General features: G+C 38.0%; 1 protein-coding gene across 10 annotated transcripts in view; it reads right to left on the minus strand.

Annotated features, from left to right (window-relative positions):
- The window catches only part of LOC100119391 (potassium channel subfamily T member 2), a 240,894-nt gene that overhangs the window by 62,449 nt on the left and 151,567 nt on the right, over positions 1-26,878 (minus strand). The gene's annotated exons all lie outside the window — the stretch shown is intronic.

Consider the following 26,878-nt stretch of genomic DNA (forward strand, 5'->3'; position numbering starts at 1 on the left):
GCTTTGTTTCACGGAAAATTCATTTTGCGTATTTTCACGATATGTCCATTCTTTTATACCCATGGGAAATCTAGCGAAGTTCGAACAAATTCACACATGGTTTCAATAGAATTTTGACCTGTCACCCTAAAAATAAATTGCCAACGGTATTGCAATATTCCGCGAACGTTGCAAAAACATATAGCGATATTATTATTATGATAACAGCTTAATTAATTCTATTTATTCACTTTTATAGAGAACTTTGTTGAACGTCTCGAAAGCGAAACATATGGCTCTGGTAGCCAAAAGTTCTTAAGAGAATCTTGTATATGATGCACGATTTTCTTGGAAATTCAAATCGCGCGGATTTACTCTCGTTTGCACACGGGCAAGTATACAAAGCAGCAGCGTCGACTTCGATAAGCCCGAAGGCGAAAGCGAGGGGTGCTTTTGATATCCCCCGAAGCAGGATAAGAAAAAAGGTAGAGAGGGAGATTCCAAATTGAAAATATTGGAATTGCCTCTGTTTCCATTTTCCGATACCCGAAAGAGCTCGCGCGAATAAAGAAGATTTCAACCTCAAAGGGGCAGCATCTCACATGCGCGTATGGCACGCCAATGTTTTGCCGCTGTTCAGCGGTGCACTCGTAAAAGAGGAAAGTTTGAGAGGAATTCTATCGGTTCGATTCTCGCGCTTTTTTCCATACAATCTATATTTCATCGGAATACGTTTTTTAAGTTTGGTGATTTGGATTAGCTGGTCCGTTCGAAGGTAAAGGCTCAAAAAGTGGCTGAAAAAGACACTAATTTCCTATACCAGGGATGTGATTCTGAATCAAAATCAATTGATTTCAAATTCAAACGTAGTGAAAAATAGAGGAAGCTAAGTTCCAAAGGCTTGGCTGCCATTATTTTCTTAATAATAATTTTAGCATACACAATTGGGGACTTTTATTATTGGTTTGCTATAATATCTCGTGTATCGCATAAGTCTTATTTAAAGTTCTCGTGGCAACAGTAACAGAGTCCATATAGGTCACGAAACTAGTTCGTACAAATTCGATTGTTGAGTTCATGCAAGCGTGTGACGTCATTCAACGACAAGCGTCCAACTGCTAAAAATAGATAGGCAGTGTGCGTAGGTGGATAGTAAGAGATACGCTGTGATGGAGTCGATGTGCTCGTCGATGTGCGCAGATAGATGGTACTCATCTATATCGTCGGCGCACTGTCGATCTCGAGAACTGGTACATCATCATTTTTGCTGTTTCATTTAACTTTTTTCGATCTCCACGGCGTTTTCCAAACTTTATAACAATTACTTTGTATCGGTACATGTAATAAAAATACGCACGGAGCAGTACGAACTGAATCAAGCGAGCGAATGACTCTGTAGTAGGAGTCACTGTCGACTCTTGCAGGATAGTGCCTTCCATATATAAAGAGCTTCTACGAGCGATCGTCGCGAGACTCGCACAATCCCATTAACGTATATTAAAACGGAATGAAGTTCAACGTCAGAGGCAGAGATTCTAGCAAGCCTGAAGCAATGAACTATTAATCATTTTTGGCTAGGAAAGCGATGGCCTCTTCGAGCTATATACGCCACTTACGTACGTGCGCGATGGCAGAAAATAAGGGGCGAAATACGCTCGCGCGTGACACGCTGAACTACGTGGGTAATGAAACAAAGTAATTACGGTGAGAGGCGGTGATAAGGGAAAGCGAGGATCTGGAGTGGGTCGCGCAAAAAGGCGCGTCAAATGTGATTGGTCACGGAAACCGATAGATTGCGAGCACACGCATCGCGGAGTACCTATTGCTTAACGCTCCTATTGCGCCCGTGTGTACGTACATCGAAAGCAAACAGCTTGACACTGTAAAAGATTCTTCACAACCGCTTGCTTTTACAGTTGGCGATACGTTAGTGCAATGATTTTAAAATGTGAAAAACTTGAATTCAATGAAACATGTTCAAAATAATTCATGAAATAGTACTAAAACGTTCGGTGCGTGTTTGAACAAGCGTTGCCATTGCTTTTTTACGCTATATTTATGTTAATGTTCTTTGCGTTCTAAAGAGATACATTTTTCAAATAAAAAATTATTTAACCTTGCTCTAAAACTTGTTAAAGAATTTTGTTACAGAATTTTCTGTTACAGAAATCTAAATTTTTCATTATTGAAGCACTAGTTTTGCACTTTTCTCATAGGTTCTCTTGGGAGAATCATAGATACGCAGGTATATCGATCGTCGTCTCCTGTGGAAAAAAGTCTATTGCTCGTCAAATAAATCGTAGAAAATTGTAATATCGCTTGAGTCAAACGTACATCAGGAGTTACGACTTTGTTCCCAAGAGGTGCGCACAGCTGTAAAATGTTCAATGCTAGCAGGCGAGAGGGCAACTTTTCGACTCCCAAATGCTATTGTATGGGACAAGACTACATTAAGGTTTAAAAATAAACTGTGAAATCATTGTTGATCAGATATTATGACTTTATTGAAATCTCCTAGCGAGCAGGTCCTTGTGTGACCTTCTCTCACAAGTTGTCGCCGAGAACTGACGCTCTACTCATTAAACGCCGCTGAAAACTCGGGTCCGCTAAAACAAAGACGCTTTCCCGAGGACTACCGAAGAGACTCGAAGCAGTGTGCGTGCTCCTCTATATCTATATATAGCTATACACACCCAGTCGCCTCTCGCCACTCGACTCTCTGGCCTGGCAGTCACAGATCGGCCCTTTAGCCTCTCCGCACTGAAAGTAACCTTCAAAATCCGTGGAGTAAACTCCCTACTGAGGTCGTGGCATAAGAATGATTATAAAACCACTCCTAACCGTATTGGCCTGAAGCCACGAATCACCTTGTCGATTCGCGCATATGAGAACCAAATGACAGAGAAACGTTCCCTAAAACTACTAATAGGTAGAATATATTATCGATAAAGAATAAATACGCCGCACTTGCTATTATCCCTAGTAGCCCTCAGTTACGTCCGGAACTGCTATTACCCATAAACACTAGCTCTGAGTGTATATGCATTTTTTACTTTTGCGAATCACATCTTGCTTTGAGTACCTTGACTGCGAGAATTCAATCCGTTTGCAGGATACGTTGGGAGAGTTATGTTACAACCGTTCTCGAAATTTTTCCATAAAAGATATATTTTGTTACCAATAATGTCATTGGGGTGGTCTGAATATATCCACGGTTGAACTACTTAACCTTAACTTCAAAGGATGTGCCTTTAATTACAAAGAAAACAATCTCTTTATTTTCTCATTCGTCTCTACTTAACTTAATTATTCAAAGAGTATTCAACGATTATATACTCTTTTATGCAATAGCATTTTTTCTAACCCGACTTGCGATTCATAAATCAAAATCGAGCAGTCTTCGTTCGCCTAATTACAGAGTGGTCGCAAACTACAAAACTAATTAGTCCGTGAGTCAATTTCAGTACCTCAAAAAACTCAACGACGCCACAAGTGAAAATGTTCACGGCCTCAGGCACTTTCTTGCAAGTTCCTGGACTGTTGCCGACATCTCGCTCGCCTGCTAACCTATACTCTATCTCGAACTCCTTCCACTCTCTGACAATTTAACAATCCCTACAGGCCGCGTGGCTGCAGCAGCCGCCGAGAGTCGCTGGCGCGCGATACGTTCGCCAGGTACAACAATTAATCTCCCGACGGGGGAGATCAATCGACCGAAAGAAGCTTCTCGGGGGGCCCGTCCGTCCGTCCGTTCGTCCGTACGTCAAGGAGGAGCAGAGTTTGCGAGAGATTAATCGATCCCTTTATCTGGATAGGCGAGCCCGCGAGGAGGATACAGCCTGATGCTGCGGAGACTGAGAGGAAGTCGGCCGACGGAGGAGGATTGGAAGATGTTGTGCACTCGAAAGATTGGCAATTGTCACCTCGTACGGGCTAACGATCTTTTGCTGTTGCTGCGGCTGCTCTTTCTTACTTATATAGTGCTCTTTTCCGACGGCTTTTTTCGGCGACACAGTCGGCCGCGTGATTGAGGACGTGAGAAGTAGTTTACCGCCCTTTTGGCGTTGCTCGGATTGCTTTAATGTGTCTATTTCCTGAGCTAATGTTGTACTGAAGGGGACGTTTTTCACACGGAAAACGTTGGATTGTGCTTGACTGGCACAATTCTTCTGTTGCTTTTTTCTTCGAAACAAACTCAATTATAAGCTGGCTCAAGCAGGAAGTAATCTGGCCAGTTATTAACCCATTTAAAGTTGCTTTCTTTCGCGAAACTCCTCAAAGGGAAAATTAAACAGCATTATTTCCTAATCAAATAATGGATTCGAATGGCGATCATACTTTCGAAGTTTTCCTATATCGTAAGCACATTAAAAGCAAACAAAACTCATCGTTGCGAAATCTCCGAATTCCTCTCAGCTCCTCGAGCCGTTTAAACCCGACCCTAAGGTCGGAAAGTTTTTTATCGCTCATAAAATTCCACGTATATTGTTTAAAGCATCGTTAAAGCTTATCCCAAAAAAAATTTCAAGCCACGACACACACACACGTGCTGGAGAGTTTAAAAAGCTGTGCTCGAGTTGGCTCTTCGTACTCCGTTGTACGTTATTCCAGGCTCGAATAACAGTGACGGCCGCTGTGGGCGCGACGTAAATTGAGCAAGACGTCGATCGACACAGAAACTCGAAACGATTCAAGACGCGCGTGCAGCAGCTACTGGCGAGTTATAATTCGGCAAGAAGTTCCTCGGCCCTCATGTCGAGGGATGGAACGGAGGAGAATGGTTAGGGGAGAGGGCGAGGGACTTGTGCATCGCACTAAATAGATATTCTTAAGTCGATTGGCCAAGCTTCTTCTATTTCCCTTTCTTCTTTCGCAAGAAACGTATAGTAAGTGTATACGTATAATAAAAGAGGCCAAAGTGCCGCCGGAGCTACGTGACCGGCTTTGTCAAGAGCTTAGTTCGTCCTATATATCTATGTTAAAAGACGCGCATACGAGCGGTAGCTCTATTTCTTTTCTCAACCTTTATTCTTCTTGCATTTTCTGATTGCTCGTACGCAATACTTTCAAACAATTAGCTGGTGAATCTATGATATCTACTGAAAACTAATTTATTCTTGTGCGTTGTATCGGCTATAATTTATTAAATTATTCTTCCGTGGATGGAAGCAGCAGAGAAAATTACACTCTTCTCGTCTGCATCAACGATCGAGGAATTTTTCTTAACAAGCCCGGTAGAAAACGTTGGCCGATACGTTGTCCGATAAACAAAGTGCGAGTCGAAACGCAATTGTTCCCCGGAACTTTTCAATTACTCCCACTCCATTAGTCAGTTATTTTAGTCCGCTCCTGCTTCTCTCCCAATCAATAATACCTTCAAGGAGTTAATGTATATTTTACGAGTATACCCTACACAAACTGGAAAACTATACCCGAAGCAGCGCATCGAATCTTCGCGGCTATAGGTCGGCGCTCAAAAAGCCAGCCTCGAATCACTTTTAATTAATTTACCGCGCGCTCTGATTTGATATCCGAATGATTATACCGGGCTTCCGTTGTTATTCGATCCGCGCGCGGGATGTGTACTAGCGCTGCTTTACGAGTCGACTGTAAAATGCCGCCGGAGGCGAGGAAAAAAACAGCGCGTGTGTTTATTACCCGTCGTTTACGCAAGCCACCTGTATCTGTATACAGAAGTATGCAAACGCGCGAGCGCCGTGAAAGGTCGATGGAATTTTATTATTTTGCGCAAGCGCAAGCGCGTGGACATTGCTTTTCCTGTCTCTCGTAAATTTGCGCGCGGTGAAAACGAGCTTCGCGAGCCGGACGTCGCCAGCAGTCCTCAGCACTGCCACGCGGCACTAGTAAGCGAAAGCTTAATGCGTGCGCCGAGTGTACAGTTTGTGTGTGTGGTTGGCCTAAGGGTTTGCGGCTCTGTTGTTGCGCAGAGGACTTGCGGTATCGAAGGATGTAGCTTTCAAGATGGCGTCGTGCAAGCGATTTTAGCTGAAAGTAAGGCGTTAAAAGAATTCAAACTGCGCTGCGCAGCACATGATACATTTTCTTTTTCCATGAAGAATTTTTTAGTAATTATGCAAGGAATTCGCCTATCCCATATCGCTGGTCATTATCTTCACGTCATCACGCATTGTTATGTTGTTTCCATCCGGGCGCCACTTTCACGTTATCTTTTGTACGTTTGCAACTTATATAATAGCTTACGTAAATTCCTTCAGTGCGAATCGTTTCTGCGACTTTTGTCTGCGGTCACGCGTTGAACTCGGGTAAGTAATGGCGATACAATTTTTCCCGATTTAAAGTTTAATGCAATTTCAAACTTTTACCTTATGCGCAAAGAAACCCAACTATTTTCTTCACTTCTCCTAACGCTCGCCTGACACGCGATTTAGTAACTGTTTTTCTACGGGAGTATGCAATGAATGAGAGCCGTTTCTTCCGCACTTCGAGGCATGCTCAATTATTGTCGCCTTTTTTCCGAGTGAAATGAATAAAATCTGTCCTGCCTTTGAATTTTAACTGTCGATATAGCAACATTCAAATTTTACTCGCGAGCGTTAAAAATTCTGCTCGACAAACGCGAACGAAAAAAAGTTAGCGATCTCAAAAAAAGGTTACAAAAAATTTGTCCTGCGGACTACATTTCATTTGTGCGCTATCGCTGCCAGCTCAATAAAGCGCGTTCTAATTCAATTCTCACTTGCGCAAATTCACGAAAAAAGAGACAGATAGCCAGCCAGACAACCCCTATGCCCGAGTACAATCAAAAGCTTGGATTTTTGTCTTGCAATCAGAGTTTGTAGCTCCTGCCTTCTACACACACGCAGTGGTACTTGCACACGTGGGCAGTCGTGTAACCTAAGTGTACACGCCTGCCACACGTGAAGTGGAGGCGATGAAATATCTCTTGCGGTTGAGAGGAAGGACCGCTGGATTGATAGCTGCCAACACCCATGATTCAAAAGTTCGCCAGTGGTATAAGCATTATATTGATAAAGTCATCGATCCAAGTCAATAATAGAGTGCAAGGGAAAGAGAGAGAGAGAGAGAGAGAGAGAGAGAGAGAGAGAGAGAGAGAGAGAGAGAGAGAGAGAGAAAGAGAGAGAGAGAGAGAGAGAGAGAGAAAGAGAGAGAGAGAGAGAGAGAGATAATTGGTTAACCAAAAATTGGTTATGAGAACTAGGTGCTTGGTTAATTTTACCAAGCCAACTTTTTTATAATGAAAAAGTCAACTTTATAGATTACTAACCAATTTACTTGGCAAGGACAATTTTTCTGGTACATCACTGTTTTCATAGTGGGTCAACCAACATTTTTGTTGTAATTACCAAGATATTAGTTGAAATCCGAGTTACAGCTTATATTTTAAAAAATTTTCTTATTTACCAACTGCATCGCTAGCGCGATGACAGAGTCTCCGCCTTTAGACTTGAAGGACCCGAGTTCGACCCCCAGTGAGGGAGAAATATTTTTCAGATATATTAATTGTATTATAAAATTGTAAACGTGTAAATTAAATGTAAAAAATAATAGCAAACTTGTAAACGGGTCTATAAAATAAATATGCATGTATAAATAAATAATAATAATTAATAATAAATAAATAAACAATAAATCATAAATAAAAAAAAGTAAAAAAATCAGAAAAAATTTTTTTATTTCATCGTTCTGGAGACAAACTTGACTACTTTTTTAGTAATCGAAACTAAATTATTTCTTGAACCAACAATTATCTTGGTTGTACTGACAAATTGATTATCATTGTCGATATATTTTGTTTGTATTACAAACCAATATATTGATTAAGATAACCAAGATTAAATAGTGTTTGTCGCCTCGCGACTACACAAAATACAACCATATAGTTGGTTATGGTTACAAGTTTTTCTTAACTAAGTCCACTTGTTAATGATACCAACAAACTAGTTGGTGCGTATTTTCCCAAGCAACTTGGTTATCCCAACCAAGTACTTGGTTATCACAACTAACCATTTTTTTCCGTGTACAAATTGAGAAAATAATGTGGTAACAAGAGGTGTATTTCGTTATATTGTCGTGAAAATCTCCTTTTCAAATTAATATTTAAATTAACTTACTAATATATCAAATATTTATATTTTAAGAACATTCTTGCGAGTATGAATAAAATTTAATTTTAATGTACATACACGGAAAAAAATAGTTGGTAACAATAACAAACCGCTTGGCAAAATACGCACCAACTATTTTTTTGGTTAACGTTACCAATAACTTGATAAATGTTACCAAAAAAGCAGGTAACTTACCAAGTACTTGGTAAGGTTAACCAAAAAAATAGTTGGTGCGTATTTTGCCAAGCGGTTTGTTACTGTTACTAACCATTTTTTTCCGTGTTGAAATCTTAAATCAAATTTGCTTCAAAGGCCAAGAAAATTTCGCTTAACTCGTCTCGAGAGAATCTAGTGCGAACAGTTAGACGAATTCAAATGTTGTAATGGTTATTGTACTTATTTATTTAAAAATAATTACGAATAAATGCTGGAATAATTGTAGATGGGTGTCAGGAATCGAACCTCGTTTGTTTGGGTGAGAGGCAAGCACTCTGACTACTCGGCCAACGTGCGAACTGTTAGTGTCTTGTCGACCGAGAAGTTCTGTCCAGCAAATTTTACTTAACTTAGAATGAGAAATTCTTAATACTCAACAAAGTTCAATAATTCTTGCTCAAGATTTCTACCCGTGTATGTGTGCCAAATCTAGATATACTAGAACTGCCTTGTTTAGTTTGCTAGAAATGAAAACAATTCAACTCACTTGAAAAAGCTTAAATTGTGACACAGTACCTAGAGTGTGTTTTTCAAGAATATTCATTGCCCAAATTGGTTTCTATAAAAAGTTGTGTGCACACCTGATTGAATTCGAATGTGTGCACAAAAACATCAAACAAGGGGAAAAAATGTGTATTTATTTGTCGAATGAATATTGTGTACACAACCACATGAGAATTAAATCAAAAGAAATTCGTGATGTACGTTCATTTCGCAAACTATTGAAATAATAACATGAATCAATACCATGGTAATTAAATAATCCCAAGCCTTTAGCCTCAAGACTAAATTAGCAGGCAAAAGCCTATATAATAAGAGCGCCGAGTCCCTCGTTTATCAAACAAAGCGCGAACTGTATCTTAAGTGTATTCTCGACCTCGTACGTATTGTAGCAGCGCCGTGTACGGCAAAACTTGTATGTTCGAATCGCCCACCCAACAGGCAAGCAAGGAGACACTATACCTCATTTCGCTCATCTTGTGTCTCCCCCACTTCGACTTGGCGCAGCATCCACTTCTGTCGGTAAAGCTATAGCAATTGTATGTAAGAACGGTGGTATATGTCTCAAGTTCCCTCAAAGCTCTTCATTTCAGCAGTACAAACATTATTGTCGGTTAGTATGGAATTTCACGGGGCACCTGAAGTTGCGCAAATATTGTCTGAAATATAGTGATAAGCGTTTTAATATTCACAGCTCTTCCTGGCTTTATATGCATTTTGTAGATGTTATAACTTTTAAATATTCCATTTTGCATAACTGGGCTATACAGAATTTTAAGAAGATACTTTAATTTAGTAGTAGAATAAGAAACCGTCGATTTAATCTTATTTCTGAAATTAAATCGAGCTCTTGCTTGAATTACTTAAAATTATCAGACTTTAAATTTCAGTTTTAATATCGTATTTAAAATAAGCGCATGCAAAAAGTTCATCTGATAAAAATATTATATGCATTTGCGAATGTATCTTTTTTCGTAATTAAATATTTTCACATATTTTTATACAAAAGTTATTAAAAAAATATATAGTTTTAAAATAAGCTCTCATACTCAAAGGGAAAATATATTGTCACGGTAAATATTTTTCAAACATTCTAGCCTTGTTCACGAAAATATTTTTTAATGAGAAAATAAAATTCATTTAAAAAAATTACACGTACATTTAACAATCGTAGAGAGCCTAAAAAGGTTATATTTTTGATGTTGATTTTGTTATTACGTTTTATTTAAACTGGCTCAATCGAGTTAAACTGAAAAAATCAATTCACCAAAGGTTTCTATTTTTCCAAGCATTTAACGAGGTCACCAGGGGCTCACCTACGAAATTATCAGACGCAGTAGTATCGGAGCAGTAATGCACGACTGCGCTCGTACGCCCCCGAGAACTTGTTGCGCTCTGCTCGGGAACCTCCGCTGCAGCTAAAGTAATACCGAGAAAATCAGCCAGATGGAAGTAAAGCAGTAAATCTGTCGATCGAACGTCTTTCGCTTTTGCCAAGATTTTATCAAAAGCTACTTGTAATCGCTATACACAAATCCATGACCAAGTAGAAACAACTCAAGTCCTAGAACTCGAATTATTGTTTTTGAGGGTACAGTTATGGTTATTTCTTTTTTTTTCATTTCTCGAATTATCTAATGCGTGAAAATGCCTATGTACACGTTTATCGCTTACCAAAATTTTTTACTGGACAATTTAAATTTTCTTATAGACATTAAACATGGAAAGAATGAACAAAAATTAACCACTGTACGACGTCATATACTTAATGTCTGGAGGTGCAATCGAAAAATGCATATTACTATAGTGTCACGTCGTGCGAATTTTTCAATATTTTTTAAAAATTTTTAAACTTTAATTTTTAAAACATAAATGCGTACGTGACGCTCGTCCAGAGCAAATTCGGAGATGCGGGCCTGAAGAGAGAAAGCGAGGGACAGATAGCCCTATCGTAAACCTCTTGAGCTGCGCGCATCGGCGAGAGGCATTAGCGGATGCACTACAATAGCAATATTAAAGTTTTTCTGTGCATTGTTCGGTACGAGAAAGTTTTCGGCGTGACGGACCAAGCGCAATTTTATGACGAGCAGCTGCGTTTGCCTAAGATATCGGCAGCGTCTTGAGCGACCGTAATTAAGGACGTTGCCCTGGTTTATGAAATGATTACAGACTTTAATGAAACTTGAAAGTATGATAGTTTAGAGTATTCTGAACTTACAGAATTTTTTTGGGCATAGATTATAATACTAAATAAAGAGAAATATAAGAAATACGATACGCGATTTAACACGTGGTCATATGGGATGGCGATTAGAGTCTTGAATAATACCACTTAGAAATGACACAAGTATATAATTTTTGGATGACCAACAAAAATGATTTTTAATTTTTCAACCCTCAAAGTTTGAAACCATGTTATAACGCTTTTTATTAAGAAATTAATGAGAATAATGATGAAATAATTCGTTTGAGATACACTTGGCAACGCCGCATTGCAGAGAGAGAGAGAGAGAGAGAGAGAGAGAGAGAGAGACGACAGAGAGCGCCACACTCGGCGGCACTTTTGAATGCACGTGAATACTCGATCGAAACTATATCGAACTACGATATTAGGAAGCGTGGTGCGATATAAATAATTATTTCTCAATAAAAAATCTTGTAAGCCTTCGTAGTATAATGCAATGAAAATGAAAGTAAACAGTATCTCAGTCGTCTCCTTTTTACGCTCTTTCGGTACACTCACACATCTTCCTTTATTCTTACTACCAATCTGCGATCGGCGTAACATATGTTCATAAACTTTTTTGGAAACATATTTTCCTTTCCAATGATACCTTTTGGGAGGCATTGCACTTGATAATAAACACTACCTATACCTAAAGACTTGAAAACGCTCGTTTTTTCACTTTGCCATGAATTTGCACATATCTAAGCGACTTGTTGATTGCGAAGAACTATATTCTGAACCGTCTGAGCAACAATCGGGATTGGATTTTCTACAACAGTATACTGCTACATTACCAATTTAACGATTTAGTTTCTGAATAAACCTTGTTGGTTCGGACTCAATTGATTCAATAATACATCGAGCAATATCGGCTCGATTTAGAGTACTTGTTATTACAAGAGAATACGCGAGCCTGTGAGTTGCAAAAGTCGATAAGCCGAAATAAACCGACGGTCCGACCACTGCTGCTGATTGCTTTACAACTGTTAAGGGACGAGTCCCAAAAGACGAATAGCCGCAGAGGAACATATAGAGAGGAAAACAGAGTGTGAGCTCGTCATATATATAGGCCCTTGCGCGAAAACTCGTTAATCGCATTGTATACCGCGAGGTTGGGAGTGCACAGGGACTAGAGGGGTAACACTCGTATAATGCGCTCTCACTATACTCGTCTTCGCCCAAAAGTTTTAAAGTGAATGGCACTCGTGACCTGCGTGTGTAATAAAAACGCACATTATATTGCGAGGAAGAGTAGAAGCGCGTCCAGGGAGAACCGTGATGGAGTAAGTTTCAAGAATAGTTTGCGGTTATAGCTCCAAAGATTTGTTCTGCTTGTGCGTTCTCTGCATTTTCTCAGAACTGTTTGATTACGCGAAAGATAATTGAAGTTGCGTACTTGTGAGGAAATCGAAGAAGCATCTGTCTCTTAACGATACGTTCTAGAAGACTTTGAATGTTGGCATAGTTGCTTATTAGACTATGACCATACAATAACGCTTATAAGCTTTTTATTCTAAATTTAAGGTATAATGAATTTAATATGAATGCTAATTTTTTATTTTGACCAGCTTAGAATTTATGACACTAGCCTGCAAATAAGTAGCAAGTAAAATTTATTATTTGATTCGTGGGTTAATCGTACTCATGCCAAGTAAAATACACTTGTTTATTTCATTTAAGGTGGGGTTCTGGTGTTTTCACTTTTTTTTCGCTCTTTAGATCTAGTCAGCTAAGATTTTGACCTCATTATGCATATAAAAAAATATGATTTTATGTAAATTTTCAGCCCAATTTATCTAATATTTAGTTGGATAATACAGATGAAGCAGAATTTTTTATTATAATTTAGCTATATTGCTAAGGTATCCTGCGCAACCCATTTGCATCTCATGATTCCAGAAAATTTGAGTGTAATCTTTATTTATACAAAATATTTTTATAAATAAATATGTCATTTGAATGCATAAAATTAATAATAAAGTGAGTTAAATTACAATAAATTTTGATGTACATGGATTTGCCATTAATATCATATGGGCTATAATAAAAATGTAATCACTACGATTTGCTGTTAAAACAACAAATAATTCACCGTAGTTTGCTGGAATCATGAAATGGAAATGCATTGCGCAGGATGCATTTTGAATATTTCAAAACTTAAAGCTGAGAAAATGAGGTTTTTGTAAAAAGTACTGTTATTCATAATATTTTATAAATAATCTATTTCACTGTACATAAATCTTTACAAAATGATTTCATAATCATCCGTACTTTGGTTTTTAATGTTAACATTAATATCTTCTTATTTTATATTTATTTACATAACCTCACTAAGCATCAGTCTGATCTCAGTCATCAGATAATAATAATCTTTTATATCATAAAATTTATATAAAATTTTAGAACTCACTTAGAAACATCCGGCACTATAAGTAACACCTTCTGATTGTACTTTTAATGACTCTTGTCGTTTACTGCCATATTTTTTTTAAATTCTTGCAGCTTTAGACATGTTTCATGTCACTTGAGAGTTTCCTTCTTTTATCCTTCTGAGTCGTAATTTTTTCTGCGTGACTTGTCATCTTACTGTTTGTAATTGATGCAAGTATCTCAGCACTTCTTTGACGACCCAGGTTGTACTCAGAAACTGCATGAGCTGCAGCAATTTCTACTCTAGTTTTTGATGAAGAATTATTTTTGGAGCACTTTCTCCACAGCACTGAATGTATAGCCTCGTTGGCATTCCTTGGGTGCACCGAGCTAATAATTCTTCATTTGACAATCTTTCATATATTGGTAGAATATTTTCTACAACAACCTGTTTCAAAAACACTTGCATACTCGTATGACTATGCGGCTTTTTTTTTCTGCTACAGCACGCTTGTAAAAACACCAAGACTGCTTTCCTTGAGGACACAGTGAATGATTGTGCTTTTTATCTGTGGAACTACAATGATATAAAGTAGCCATAATTTGTTTTTGCATGTCCCGTACATTGTTTTTATTGCGAACAATAGTATTCCTATAATATCCACCAAGCGTCCCAATCACTTTGTTGGTCAGCGCTCCAGCTGACTTTCCACCAAGTGTTATCCCCTTTGCTTTAGCACTTTTTACTATTTCTCTTAAAGCTGTAGACAAGCGTTTAGCCACATGATTGATGCACTCCTCTTTCGCTAATGGATCCGAATAAATATTAAGTGAGGATAAATGATTGAATGTCTTAGCGTCACCATCAGATAGCATTGTCATATATCTCATTTCACAATCACTCACAGATCTTCGCCATAGAATTTCAGCTATGGCTAACTCCATCGTGCCGGAAGAGCCATCATAATTTTTATTACAATTGCCTGAAGTTTTGTGTGATTTGTACCAAATATCAAACTCTGGAGAGTCAAAATCCTTTTCAGTAATCATGCACATGTGGCAATATTTACTAAGCACTTCATAGTCGACAACAAGACCAGTCATCACATCAATAACGCAACCAAATCCATAAAGAGAGGTGAACCCACGCTTATGCCAAGATCCATCGTACGAAGAAAGAATGTCAATCACTTTTTCAGATAATAAATCTGGATTCAAACTTTTATGAACTTGATGCACAATTTTTCTGCTCTTTGAAAGAACTTCTCTTTTTAGCTGTATAGCTTGACTTTTCACTGTTTCCATGTGACGGTAAAAGGACGAAGTGGATATGCAGTGCATATTTACAGAAGCACAAACATCCTGAAGAGCAACGATTCCTAATCCTACTTTTGTAAAAGACTGCACTACGATCTCATTGATCACAAAAGAAGAGTTGTTCCTATTAGGATCTGTACGTGAGCTTGAAAATGTATCCACACATACTTCACCATAAATTTTGCAAATAAACAATAAATTCACAGCAAAACCATTTCGTTGTCCTAATTCAAAATTCACTGAATTTGTTTTACAAAATTCACATGTCATCTTGTCAGCTATAACTTTAAAAACATTTATGTTAATAAACATGTTTTCTTCCTCATCAACAACATCACTTGAACTTTTTAACATATCAGTAAACTCCAATTTTCTTGTTGTTGCTGACTCTTGCAGTTTAGCTTGCATAGCATTTACTGTATTGTTAGAAATACTTCTAGTGCATTTTCACTGAGAGAATTACGATTTGGAACACTGGTTTTTGTTGCATTTTTATTTTGATCAGTCTTGTTTACATTTGCTCGAGCTTTTATTAGGTTAGCTGCACTCGTAGCACTTTTACGATTTTTTTTTTGGCTTCGGTTTATGCCACTTTGAATATATAGCATCCATTGTTGTAATTTATAAATAAATTATAAATTATGCAACTACAACTTTAGCATATACATATATTTTGTTTACTTGTATGGTATATAAGTATGTAACAAACATAGACTCGCACAACAGAAAAATGTGTAACCTATAAACGTTTATGCCGCCATCTATCGCAGGGTTCACAGACTGGACCGATTGCATAAAATGATACTTACGTTTTCGTTTTGCATTCAAACTACCTATTCGTCGTTTAAAAATCAATATTAAAATTAAATGTGTAGCAATTTATGCACTAGAATGCGCACATTTAGAATTTTATTAAAAAATCGAAAAACGTATTATTTTTTTTAAACTTCTATAGCTTGCTTTTCATGTATATAAAATTTATCCCCATAAAAGAAACTCGATACTAGATTCTACGCATTCTTTACAACACTTTAAAGAAATCAAAATTTTTTCGATTTTTTGGTCGAAAAACACCAGATCCCACCTTAAAAATTGCCTGGTAGAAATGGCTCTAAGAACTGGCCATTTATTAGCCTTTTCTTAGACTCATTTCTACCAGGTCATCACTTATATTTTTCGAACGTATATAAGATACTAAATAAGATTTTTTCTCGTGCGATATGATCCACAACTAGTTTACTTTATTTTTACGACGAGAAGTAGAAATGCGTGAGTCTTTTATCATTTTTATTTACTAGTAATTTGTCGCCATCTTCCTTTTCTTCCTAGAAATTTTGATGCATTATTTATTTAATCTTTCAAAAATTGTAACGCTGTGAGTAAGCCGCAGGAGACCCTATAATATTTACGGTTTCCTACCGTAGCTGGCCGTCGTCGGTGATAACCCCTTGAAGGTCAGCAGTGACAGTACGGTACTGACGGCCAACTCGGGTAGTTCCCTAGAAGCTAAGGGTCACACTCCTTAACTCTACGATTGGAGGTTGCACTCTGAGAGCTGGAGACAGAGAATCACTGAAGACTTACACGGCGTGTAATGCAAGACGCAAAAGCCGTGATCTACCTCTGCCGCTCTCAGTAGTTCGCGTCTATAATTATCTACCTACCACCTGTAGGTGACTAAATGAGTTGCGAGTTGACGGTGCGCAACGCTTCGATGGCTCCGTGTCCAGCTGACGGTCAGATAAGAAACTATTGGATTTGTGCGATGTACGCGCTTGCGTATAAATTAATCGTTACAAAATGCTTAATACTATTTTTACATTTTTAAAAAACACATGCAGTGTTCTTGCAGCAAGAGTTAAACAAAAGGAGCGCATTTTAAGGAACAAGGAATGTCGAACTCATATGCACAAATACATTCGGACGTCACATAAAACGTGTTGCGTGTTCACCAGCCATAATTCGTCGGTTCTCTTCAAGATAATTATTGTTTTTACGTTCAAAGGAGGTTATGCTGTCGAGTGAACTTTCGAAGGGGAACAGTTTGGCTATCTTGTTCGACATATGAAGAATTCTACGAGAAAAATGCCATTTACTAGTTGCAGAAACCGAAAAAGACAAATGTTGGGGCACGCGCCCGCAACTTTTTGTATTCTTATTGTACATGTTTAACAATGCAAAACCACGCTCCAACACCAAAAAAGTACCTTGTGGCACTGTTTTATAGGCCCCTTAAATTTGTCGAAAAATAGCTATTGTTGTAAACAGCGATCAATTCTCACGCCGACGCGTCACATAGAGAGAGAAATAAATGAGTGTCATCGCTTCTATACGAATACAAATTCCTAGAACTTAAGTCCGCTCCCATGCCATCGAAACTGAGAGAAGAAAATACAGCGACATAGAAGCGAAGAAAGCGAGCGTAACCCGAAAGAATCCCCCGAAATTCTCGCTTCATTTACTCGACGCCGGCAAGCTTCCCCCCTCCCGCCTTCTCTTTTCTTTCGTCGTCAACTTATTTCATTCTCTCTCTCTCTCTTTCTCTCTCTCTCTCTCTCTCTCTCTCTCTCTCTCTCTCTCTCTTTCTCTCTCTCTCTCTCTCTCTCTCTCTCTCTCTCTCTCTCTTTCTTTCAGGCTGTTGATTTTTACACAGTCTTATATAACTAAAATGATCGTTCATCGCGCACTATTTTTCATACACCGTCACTCGATTTACTTATTTTTATCCGCTTCATTTTACCGCGTAATTGACTCTTCCGCACTTAGTAAACTTTATCTTATACAGCTGCGTGTTCGATACGCTGTCGCGCTATTTAAATTGCTTGAATGATTTTACGTTGAGAAACGCGAAGAACGTATACAGTTATAATCAATTTTCCCTTTGAAGCTGAAGTCCTTTAACCTCATAGCCTGCTCATGTCTATTCATAAGCCATTAATTCATGTACATTCGATAAACATTATTACATTCGTTAATTTAATTACTCGATTTAAATACGTGTGAATGTTGGATGCATTGTTGCAGTAGAGTCCCTTTCAGCGGTCGATCAATACCTTGAACATGTGAACGCAGAACGAGGAATGACCTGCCTGCTTCGTTATTGTGTTTATCGAAACAAAACTCGGCTCACATATAGCACGAAATTCGAAATACTTTTGCGCTTCATATAGGTAATACGTAATCCCACACCATGTCCATCCGCTTTAGTTATTCTTCCAGTCTCTGCATCCACTACGCTATGCAAAAGCTCAGCAGCTCGATGTACCTTACAGAACTGCAGTGCAGATACGGCCCGCACGTTGCTGCCTCCAGCGTGTATATAGGAACTGCGCGTTCCAAAGCTCGCAAGTGCGTGCCATGCTATTCGCATAAACAGTACCTCTCCGTATTATACACCTCGAGGAGAGTAAAGAGAGAGGGAGAGAGAGAGAGAGCCGCTAGCTTCGCAGCTCGTTCGCGCCTCGACGGCAGGCCGCAAATCGCGCCGGCACTGCAGCCTTCGCCATTTCACGCGCTACGAGCTCTAGCTGCTGTGGAATTTATGTCGGGCTAGATGGGCGAAGTCGCGCCGCAAACGCACTACCGGCGAATTAAGAGAGTGAGAGAGAGAGAGAGAGAGAGAGAGAAGTAGCGAGAAGAGAGCCGGAAAGCTGCGAGGTGGGAGATTTGAATTTAGGTAGTTTATCTTGTGTACCTGCACGAGTAATGGAGGGAGGATATTAGAAGGGTAATTTGCGAGCTTTCGCCTTCGCTTGGCTCCTGTAGCTCTCTATTGCATTAGGCATTGTGTGCTGCAATTGTTCTTCCAGATGTGCTGAAAATCGCCCGTAGATTGTTTTAATTGGATGCAGTGCTAATAATATTGATTAGGTGCTACTTTATTGAAATTGGGATGTATCAAACGACATATACATCGTAGAAAAGAAGCAGATAAGACGAAAAAAGGAGAGGGTTTTCCAGAGTTTCGGGCGCAAGTGAAAGTCTGCGCGTCAAAGATGAAAGTTGACGGGCCTAAGTGTGAATTTGAATCGGCGTTTAGGACGTAATATTACAAATAAAATCGCCGAATCGCAAATGAAAGATGATTTTGGGATAATGCAAATGTGGATTACCCATTGTCACAGACGCATACGTCTATGACGCTAGCAGCGAGACGAGTCAACGATCATAAGAGTCCGCCGAGCCGTACTGCGATGCATAGCATGCGATTGTATTGTATATACGTTAGCTCCGTGGTTAGAACACACGCCTCTGGCTCTTGGGTCCTCGAGTTTGAGTCCCGTCGTGTACTTTTTCGCTTTTCGACTGTGTTTCCTTTCGGTTCGTTACACCATTAATTATAGTAAAGGAAATTTGTCTCTATCAAAAAAGAGATGACCGGATGTTGTGAAGCCGTTAATAAAGCGATTTTATTGGTTGAGAAACAAATATCCAGTCTGAATGTAGTTGCTATTTTGAACTTTTAACCTTAAGAAAATTCAGCGTGCGAAGCGCGCATTAGATTCAGCTAGTACATTTGGATACGCGAGAATGATTAAATGCTAGAAAGACGAAATGAAAATTAGATTCAATCGACTGTAAGATAATATACAAGCTCGTGTTTCGTCGAAATGTAATTTATTGCGCGAAAATTAGTTTGCTGCTCTGCTCTATTTCAAAAGCTTCTGAAAAAAATGAATGTCCGAATGCCTTTAAAAAATGCTTTTACATGAATTCTTAACAACTATTTTATGTGATTATTTTATTTAGTCTACAAACTATCTTGAAGTTATTTAATAATTATATAAATAATCAACATAAAGTAATACTATGTAAATCGTATAATTATAATGAAATTTAAATCACAATTCATCCTTGAATTTCTGTGATGTTAACGTCAGCACGTATATTGAATAACACTGCGTTTTCAAGGCATTCTGTACGTATCATTGCGCAAGAAACAGCGACCTCTATAACTGTAAGCACGTAATTAACCCAAAATCATCCAACCTATTTACCAACTCGATCAATTATAGCTTCGAACCGTCAGGAAAAGCAGCGACTATCCGTACTCATACAGTATATAATAGACGGTCGAGTATATAGCTACATCGATTAAAAAACGTGCGGGGTGTAAAACAACTCGTGCGTGAGTGTATATCAGCAACAGCGGCGGCAACAGCGCAGAGCTTTTATATATGCAGTCCGCTGGCGCTGCAGGTTTTTGTGCGCAGCACCGTTGCCTCTACGGGGGCCACTCGAGCCGACGTTGTTATGCAACCACGAATTTTGGGCGTAACGAGGAGGCCGCAAACCCTCGTCAGCCCCTTCGCCCGCCGCCAACGCCAACTTCACGCTCTTCCTGTTCTCGTTCGCTGTTCTGTAATTATCAGCTTGCGTACACAGTATGTATTTGCGGATATAGCTGTGGTACATACGCAATAGCATCCCGCCTCACAATGGTTGTTTTGCGTCAATATTTTATAGTGGATTCCTTCAAAACGAAACACTTTTTTATTTGGATGCGAGCCTGCGTTCAGTAAATCTTTGCGCGATTCCCGGTATTCATTTTGGCGGTTTTTTGTTTGTACACCGTAAAAAGCTACTTTGTCATAAAAACAGCTTGATAGATTCTTTAAAGGGGAAAATGTTTTGCATTAAATTTAGCTAATACAGCTTCAGTTTGATTGAAGTTCTTAATTTTAATGGCATTGAAACGTGCTCTGTAAACTATTCCCTACAATGAAGCACAGTGGATTGTTTCGCTTTTATATTTTTCAGAAACAAGAAATTGAACGTTTTGGTCTTGAATCAAGTACAAGAATAAATTTATTAATTCGTTCTTACCGAACGTATAAATAATAGCTAAATAATGGGCGAACCAATAGTGTTCTCAAAGTTATAAAAAACATGTTTTCTCGAGCGTTCTAAAATGCTATAAACATTGCAAAGTAGAACAATTTTACCATAAAATGTCAGCATTTATGATTTTTTTAGCTTGATACAATCATTTGTAAAATTAATTAAGTGGCTCGCATTTATCACGAGAGGTGCCATGCCATCACGTTGAAGAGCTTTGAGCGTGGATTCCATGCATCTTCCGAGTTTATCCATCAAATTCCCAAAAGTTCGCATTCATCCTCAGCACATTTTTAGATATACACACAAAGCTATACGAAAATGCTCGCTGCTCACCTTTCTTTCAATTTCTCTCTGGTCTCTAAATAATTGAAGAGCAGAGCATAGAATGAAAAAGAACAATAGCCTTGCAAGTTAAACCTAGCGCATCCCTTTCTGTCTAGCTTCCTACATATAATCTGCCGGCGATGCACCACTCGGCATATCATCTCGAAGCCAAAGCTAAAATGCAAAGCGACTCACTCTGAGATTATACCAAATCGCGCGAGCGACCGTGAGCTGGGAGTCTCGCTGCAAATGAGATACAAATGACGTCATCAGACTCGTCCCCATCCTTGCGCAGAGACGAGAAGGAGTAACGCGAATAATTCTGCCTCGCGACGAAAATCTCGTAGCAGAAATTCATATACACACACTGCATTGGAGAGACGCAGTAACGACGGAGTACAACAAGGATAAGAAAAAGGCATCAGCGTGACGCCAGTCTTAAAAAGGTCTCGGCAACGCTTCCAGTCCGAATATACTCGCGAATGCTACCAGAGCTAGAGACAGTTCGATGGGGAGAGAAGAGCAAGTGAGGGATGAAAATGTAAAATGTACAATGGAATTATTCGAAGTCTCGCGGCAACGGCGGCTGCATTGGCTCGCGAGAAAATGAAGCAGCGAAAGAAAGAAGAAGTGAGAAGGATGCAGAAGAGAATGCACCCGAGGCATTTGGGTAAGGTAAGAAGGGGGAGGAGGGAGGGGTAAAAGATTTAGTTGTCAGGCGTCAGTATGACACGCGAGAAACGTTTCTCACTTGAGCCGCTCTACCATGGAAGCGTTTTCAGTGTACACTAATTGGGAATCGGGAATGAGCTATGGGTGTATGTGAAAATCTGGCATTATACTTTCTGCAGCTAGCTGGATGATGGATATCAATATCTTTATTTTGGCACACTATAATAATCAAATCATATAATATTTATATGAAAAATCTAATTATTCATTCGTTGTCATGGAGTATTAATTTCAATTTCACGAAGCATTTGTCATGTTCGTTGGCAAATCGAATACATACCTCCATATCGGATCGATATAAATTAAACAAAAGAGCAGTTTCTGAAAGAATGTACTTCCAAAAATGAATCACTAAAAGTGCCAGGAATTGCAGCAATTCAGAACAGATTGAATTCACGTCGCGAAATATCTGTAATGGATTTTCCCGAATTTGCGTTCTTTCTACTGCTGACACAGTATTATGGAAATTAGTGATTCGTAAATTATAGCGATACTCGCGGACTCCGGAAAATCGATTAAAAATTCATGCTGCAGAATCAACGAGAGCGAAAAACGTGCTTATCGGGGTCGTTATCGCTTTTCCGCCAGTTTTGTGTCTACTTCATTCCTCTTTCTCTCTACTCTTTTCACTTTTTCAAAATTTAATCTCTTGAGAAAAATTCATCATAATTATATGATGCATCGCTGAGCGAAGGCGAGCTTTTTCGTTGATATAACTTTTTTGATTGAAGTGCTAATAAGATGGTCGTTATCGTGTTAAAATTAACAACTTGCAAATAATTGAAATCTTATCACGAGTGAAAGAGGTACTACTCTACCATAATCAACCAAGTACATAGTGACGCTTTTCTAAAACAGCCTCAAGTCAAGAGAAAAAATATCATCGGAATCCCTGCGACTAATGGTCGTAGAGCTGCTCCGATTTTCGCCACACCATCGTTCGCCGTCCGGAACTTATTTCCCGTGGGTGCTATGATTCGATTGGACAGGAGAGGAAGCCAGCTGAAAAGGACGATGACGCGACGACCGGGCTTTTTCTTTATGCGGCTCGTGCTTCTTTACAGCGACACTGCCCCGGGCCACTCTGTATATGACCCTCTTGAGATCGCGCGGCGACTATACGACGTCGACAACGACGGGGGCCATATACGTATATATTTTTCGCACAGCCTGAGCCGTCACGAAGATCGACTGCGAGACAGCAGCCATGGGAGTGTACATATATGGCAAATTCTACGGGAAAAATGCCATTTTCTGGTTGGAGAAACCGAAAAAAACAAATGTTAGGGCACGCGCCCGCAACATTTTTTTCTTATTGTACATGTTTAGAACAATGCGTTTCAACACCGAAAATTTCCCTTGTGATACTGTTTTGTAGGCCCCTCAAATTCGTCAAAAAATAGCTATTATACAACGGCATGTACTTAATACATAAGGGCACAAATTTATATTACGGTGGAATGAAAAAACGGGAAAAAAGCTTCATTAAAAAAAGGAAATGCTTAACATCATCAAAAGTTACTCACAATTGAAAATGCGGAAAAATCATGAAAATTGCAGGATTTTTCAGTCAAGAAATTTGTTTTTTTTCCATGATTTTTTCGCATTTTTAATTGTGGGTAACTTTTGTCCAAATCAAGCATTTTCAACGCATTTTTTTTAGATTGAAACTCTTTCCCAGTTCTTTCATTCTACCGTAATATATTTTCTGTTTGTGCCCTTATACATTAAGTACATGCCGTTGAACAATGGCTATTTTTCGACGAATTTGAAGGGCCTAGAAAACAGTGTAACAAAGCACTTTTTCGATGTTAAAACGTGGTTTTGCATGGTTCTAATCATGTACAATAAGAAAAAAAAAGTTGCGTGAGTGTGCCCCAACATTTGTTTTTTTTTGGTTTCTCCAACCAGAAAATGTCATTTTTCCCGTAGAATTCCCCATACATCCACAGCTTCCGGGCCGCAAACGAATAAGACGGAGTCTTCTTTCTTTCATTCTCGGAATCTGTGGATCGGGTAAGGCTGAATTTTCCTCTGGACTTGACTGCACTCGAGTATCCCTGCAGCGCAGCTATAGAGAGATTATCTAAGAAAATTGTATAGCAAAAAATGGAAAATTTTCGAATTACCGATGGTATTTTGCAGATTGAATTCATTTTTCGTATTTTATTTTCTCTCTTCACGAATTAAATGCATGTCAATTCACGTCAAGGAACGTTATGAAAATTAATGACTTAATGAATCAAAATGAATTTTAATATTGGGGCGAGTGCTTTTTAAAATCTGAATTAAATGTAGTGAATATTATTATAATTATCTTCAATACTCTGATCACCAAATTTTGAAATAACTTATTTTAAAAGCAACAGAATAAAGATGCTTCGAATATTATCAAGCTCTTATTTTTATTCTTACATAAGTATTTATTTAATATTAACAATGTACTGCAATCTGTAATGGGATTATGAAAATAAAAGTGAAAATATTCTCTGTATCAATGTGTAAGTGGCAATTGCTTATTCAATTGTTTCCCTGTCCAAAATTGACACTATAAATTTTGAGTGTTTTTATAAAATTCCCTGTCAAAAACACTACAGTGTGACATCTCAAAAACGACTTTTATTCTTTGGAGTTTACATATCACACAAGTGAACCAGATCTAAAAATAAAAATACCTTTATTTTCCGCGCGCCCGGTACCTATATGCATTCTTTGCAAGTCATAAAAATCACATCTATACCTGCGGTCTGAGTAAAGTGTTGCTTCCTTCCTAAGGAAGCCTTGTAATAGTAAATTTTTGAGTTTGTGTAAAAACATGTAGGAAGTGTGTTTTGATACATTTATAGTCGAAAAATAGTGTTTTTAGAAAATGTCCGTACGGATGTATGTGTGTGTTCGTTCGTAAACATCTGTATCTCAGCTTCTACTCAGTGGATTTTAATCCACCAACTCTCATTTTCTTCGTTTTTACTATAACATGATGGGAAAACAGTCCGTTTTACATTTTGTAGGCGCGTTTTTTTTATAGCGACTTTTTAGTTTTGAGAATCCAGTTTTTTCCAATAAAGTAAATTGCTTAATATGCACATGAAAGAGAATAAAATTACCTATCTTTTTACCGCGGAGAATTCATATTTTCGTTCGTCGTTCATTTATTATACACCATAAAGTGCAATTTTTTGAAACCGTTATAACTCGAAAAGTAAATGTCGAATCTTTCTAAAAACTGAAAAAAGTCTTTTTTCTATGGGACGCGATAACTGGAGTAAAAAGGCAATAATCAAGTTTAAATTTTGGATTTAGTTAGCATTGTATAGCACTTCGATCCCTATGTTTGGGTTGTTTATGAAACCAGTTATTTTCAAAGATATTAAGCTTCAAAATTTTATTTTCTCACCCTTTATACTATGAGTCGTTTTTTCTACGTGACGCGATAACTGGAGTAAAAAGGCAATAATCCATTTAAAATTTTGGATTAAGTTAGCATTATATAGCACCTTGATCCCTTTCCTTGGGTTGTTTATAAAACCAGTTAGTTTCAAAGATATTAAGCTTCAAAATTTTGTTTCTCACCCTGTATACTCTATATAACTGAAAACTGCATCGCTTCGATCTCAGCTTCTATTGAATGGATTTTAATCTATACCTAGGCTCGTTTTTTTCTGTTTTTCTGTTTTACCTATTCGTTAAAAACAAGATTTTCAGTTACGCATATGAGTTTTTTCATGGCGATTTTTCGATCACTATTTTATTATTCATTCGAACCCTTTTTAGATTTTATTGTATGCACTTTGATGTTCATAGATTTTATCAGAATCTGAAATTTGTTAGTCTTCGTGGCAAAAACGTGAAATCCGTTAGTTTTCGTGGCGAAAATGTGAAATCTCATATTCTTTGCTGCAACTATTGAAATTTAATGTTCTTCGTGGCAAAGACGTGAAATCTCATGGTTTTCGTGGCTGGAAATGGAAATCTCGCAGTTAAAATTACAAATGCAATATTCCACCATGGTAATAATATTAATTCAGGACATTATTTATTTATTTATTTATTTATCCAGAGTAAGTACAATAGATTGAAGTACATCGATTATACAAAAACATTACATAAAAGTAATCCAGCAGAGGAAAATTTCCTGTTCGCCGGTCCGGAATACAAAATGACTTAATAAAACTAAATCTTAAAACTAAAATGTGTAGTTGCCCCGCCGTGTTTGAAATCCAGTAGTACAATCTACCAGAACAACCCAGCGTTGCAAGTCTTCTTTCAAATCTTCTCTCATTCACCAATATCTCACTAGCATAGATCTTGCTGTCGTGAAACTCTGAGTTGACGCATTTCTGCTCCTTGCAAAAATGATCCTCTAGTAGACTTGAAAACCTTATCTTCGGTTGTTGTAGTCCTAATAATCTGTTTCTTTTCTGTTTTGAGCTTCCACGTGTTTATAATCTTATTTGCTATCTGCTCGATAGCTCTTTTATTTTCTGAAGTTAGGTTATTCATTTTCTTCCAATTGTAGTTAGATATTCGACGATGAGAGCGATTATGGTGCAGTATACACATGTTATTTGCGCATATGTATGTTCGTATGTTAAGCCTCAATTTATCAAATGGACTTCCAATGTAGGATATGCATATTCAATAATTTTCTTTGTTAGAGGTAGTGAAAATTCATTATTTTGTATATTTTTGCAGTTAGGTTGTAATGTTGTTCTAGACAACACTTCGAGTTAAAAAAGTAATTTATTCTTCGACAATCAATTTTTGTTGTTATGGACGTATTAGTTTTATTTTGCATTATAGGCTGTTTTCTTTGATCCACTTTTTAATTTTAACCTTTCTGATGTTGTTGTTTGTTAAATCCTTAAGTTCTTTTGGTAATTTGTTGAAGGTTGTTAAAGCTCTTATATAGCTATTTTTATGCTTATCTTTCTGCGACGTTTGGGAATTTGTATACTTTTGTGCCTAGTGGTTTTATCTGAATTTAAATAGTTATCCTGTAGTTTTATATAATGGTACATCAGTGATTCATATGTGAAAGTTTGTTCCAAATTAAGTGGTTGATTATCAACTAAGAATTTATTCTTGTTTACTATTTTGAGTAGTTTGCTCTGTAGACTTTGAAGACATCCAATTGTGCTTGTATATGCACCACCCAATGCATAATATAGCATTTTCAAATTCTCGGTAGACATAATTCTTGAAAGCTTGTAAAACAAAAAAGTTAAATATTTAGTTTTGTTATATATGTAGTTAATATGAA

The sequence above is a fragment of the Nasonia vitripennis genome, chromosome 2, assembly GCF_009193385.2.
Source record: "Nasonia vitripennis strain AsymCx chromosome 2, Nvit_psr_1.1, whole genome shotgun sequence".
Taxonomy (NCBI): domain Eukaryota; kingdom Metazoa; phylum Arthropoda; class Insecta; order Hymenoptera; family Pteromalidae; genus Nasonia; species Nasonia vitripennis.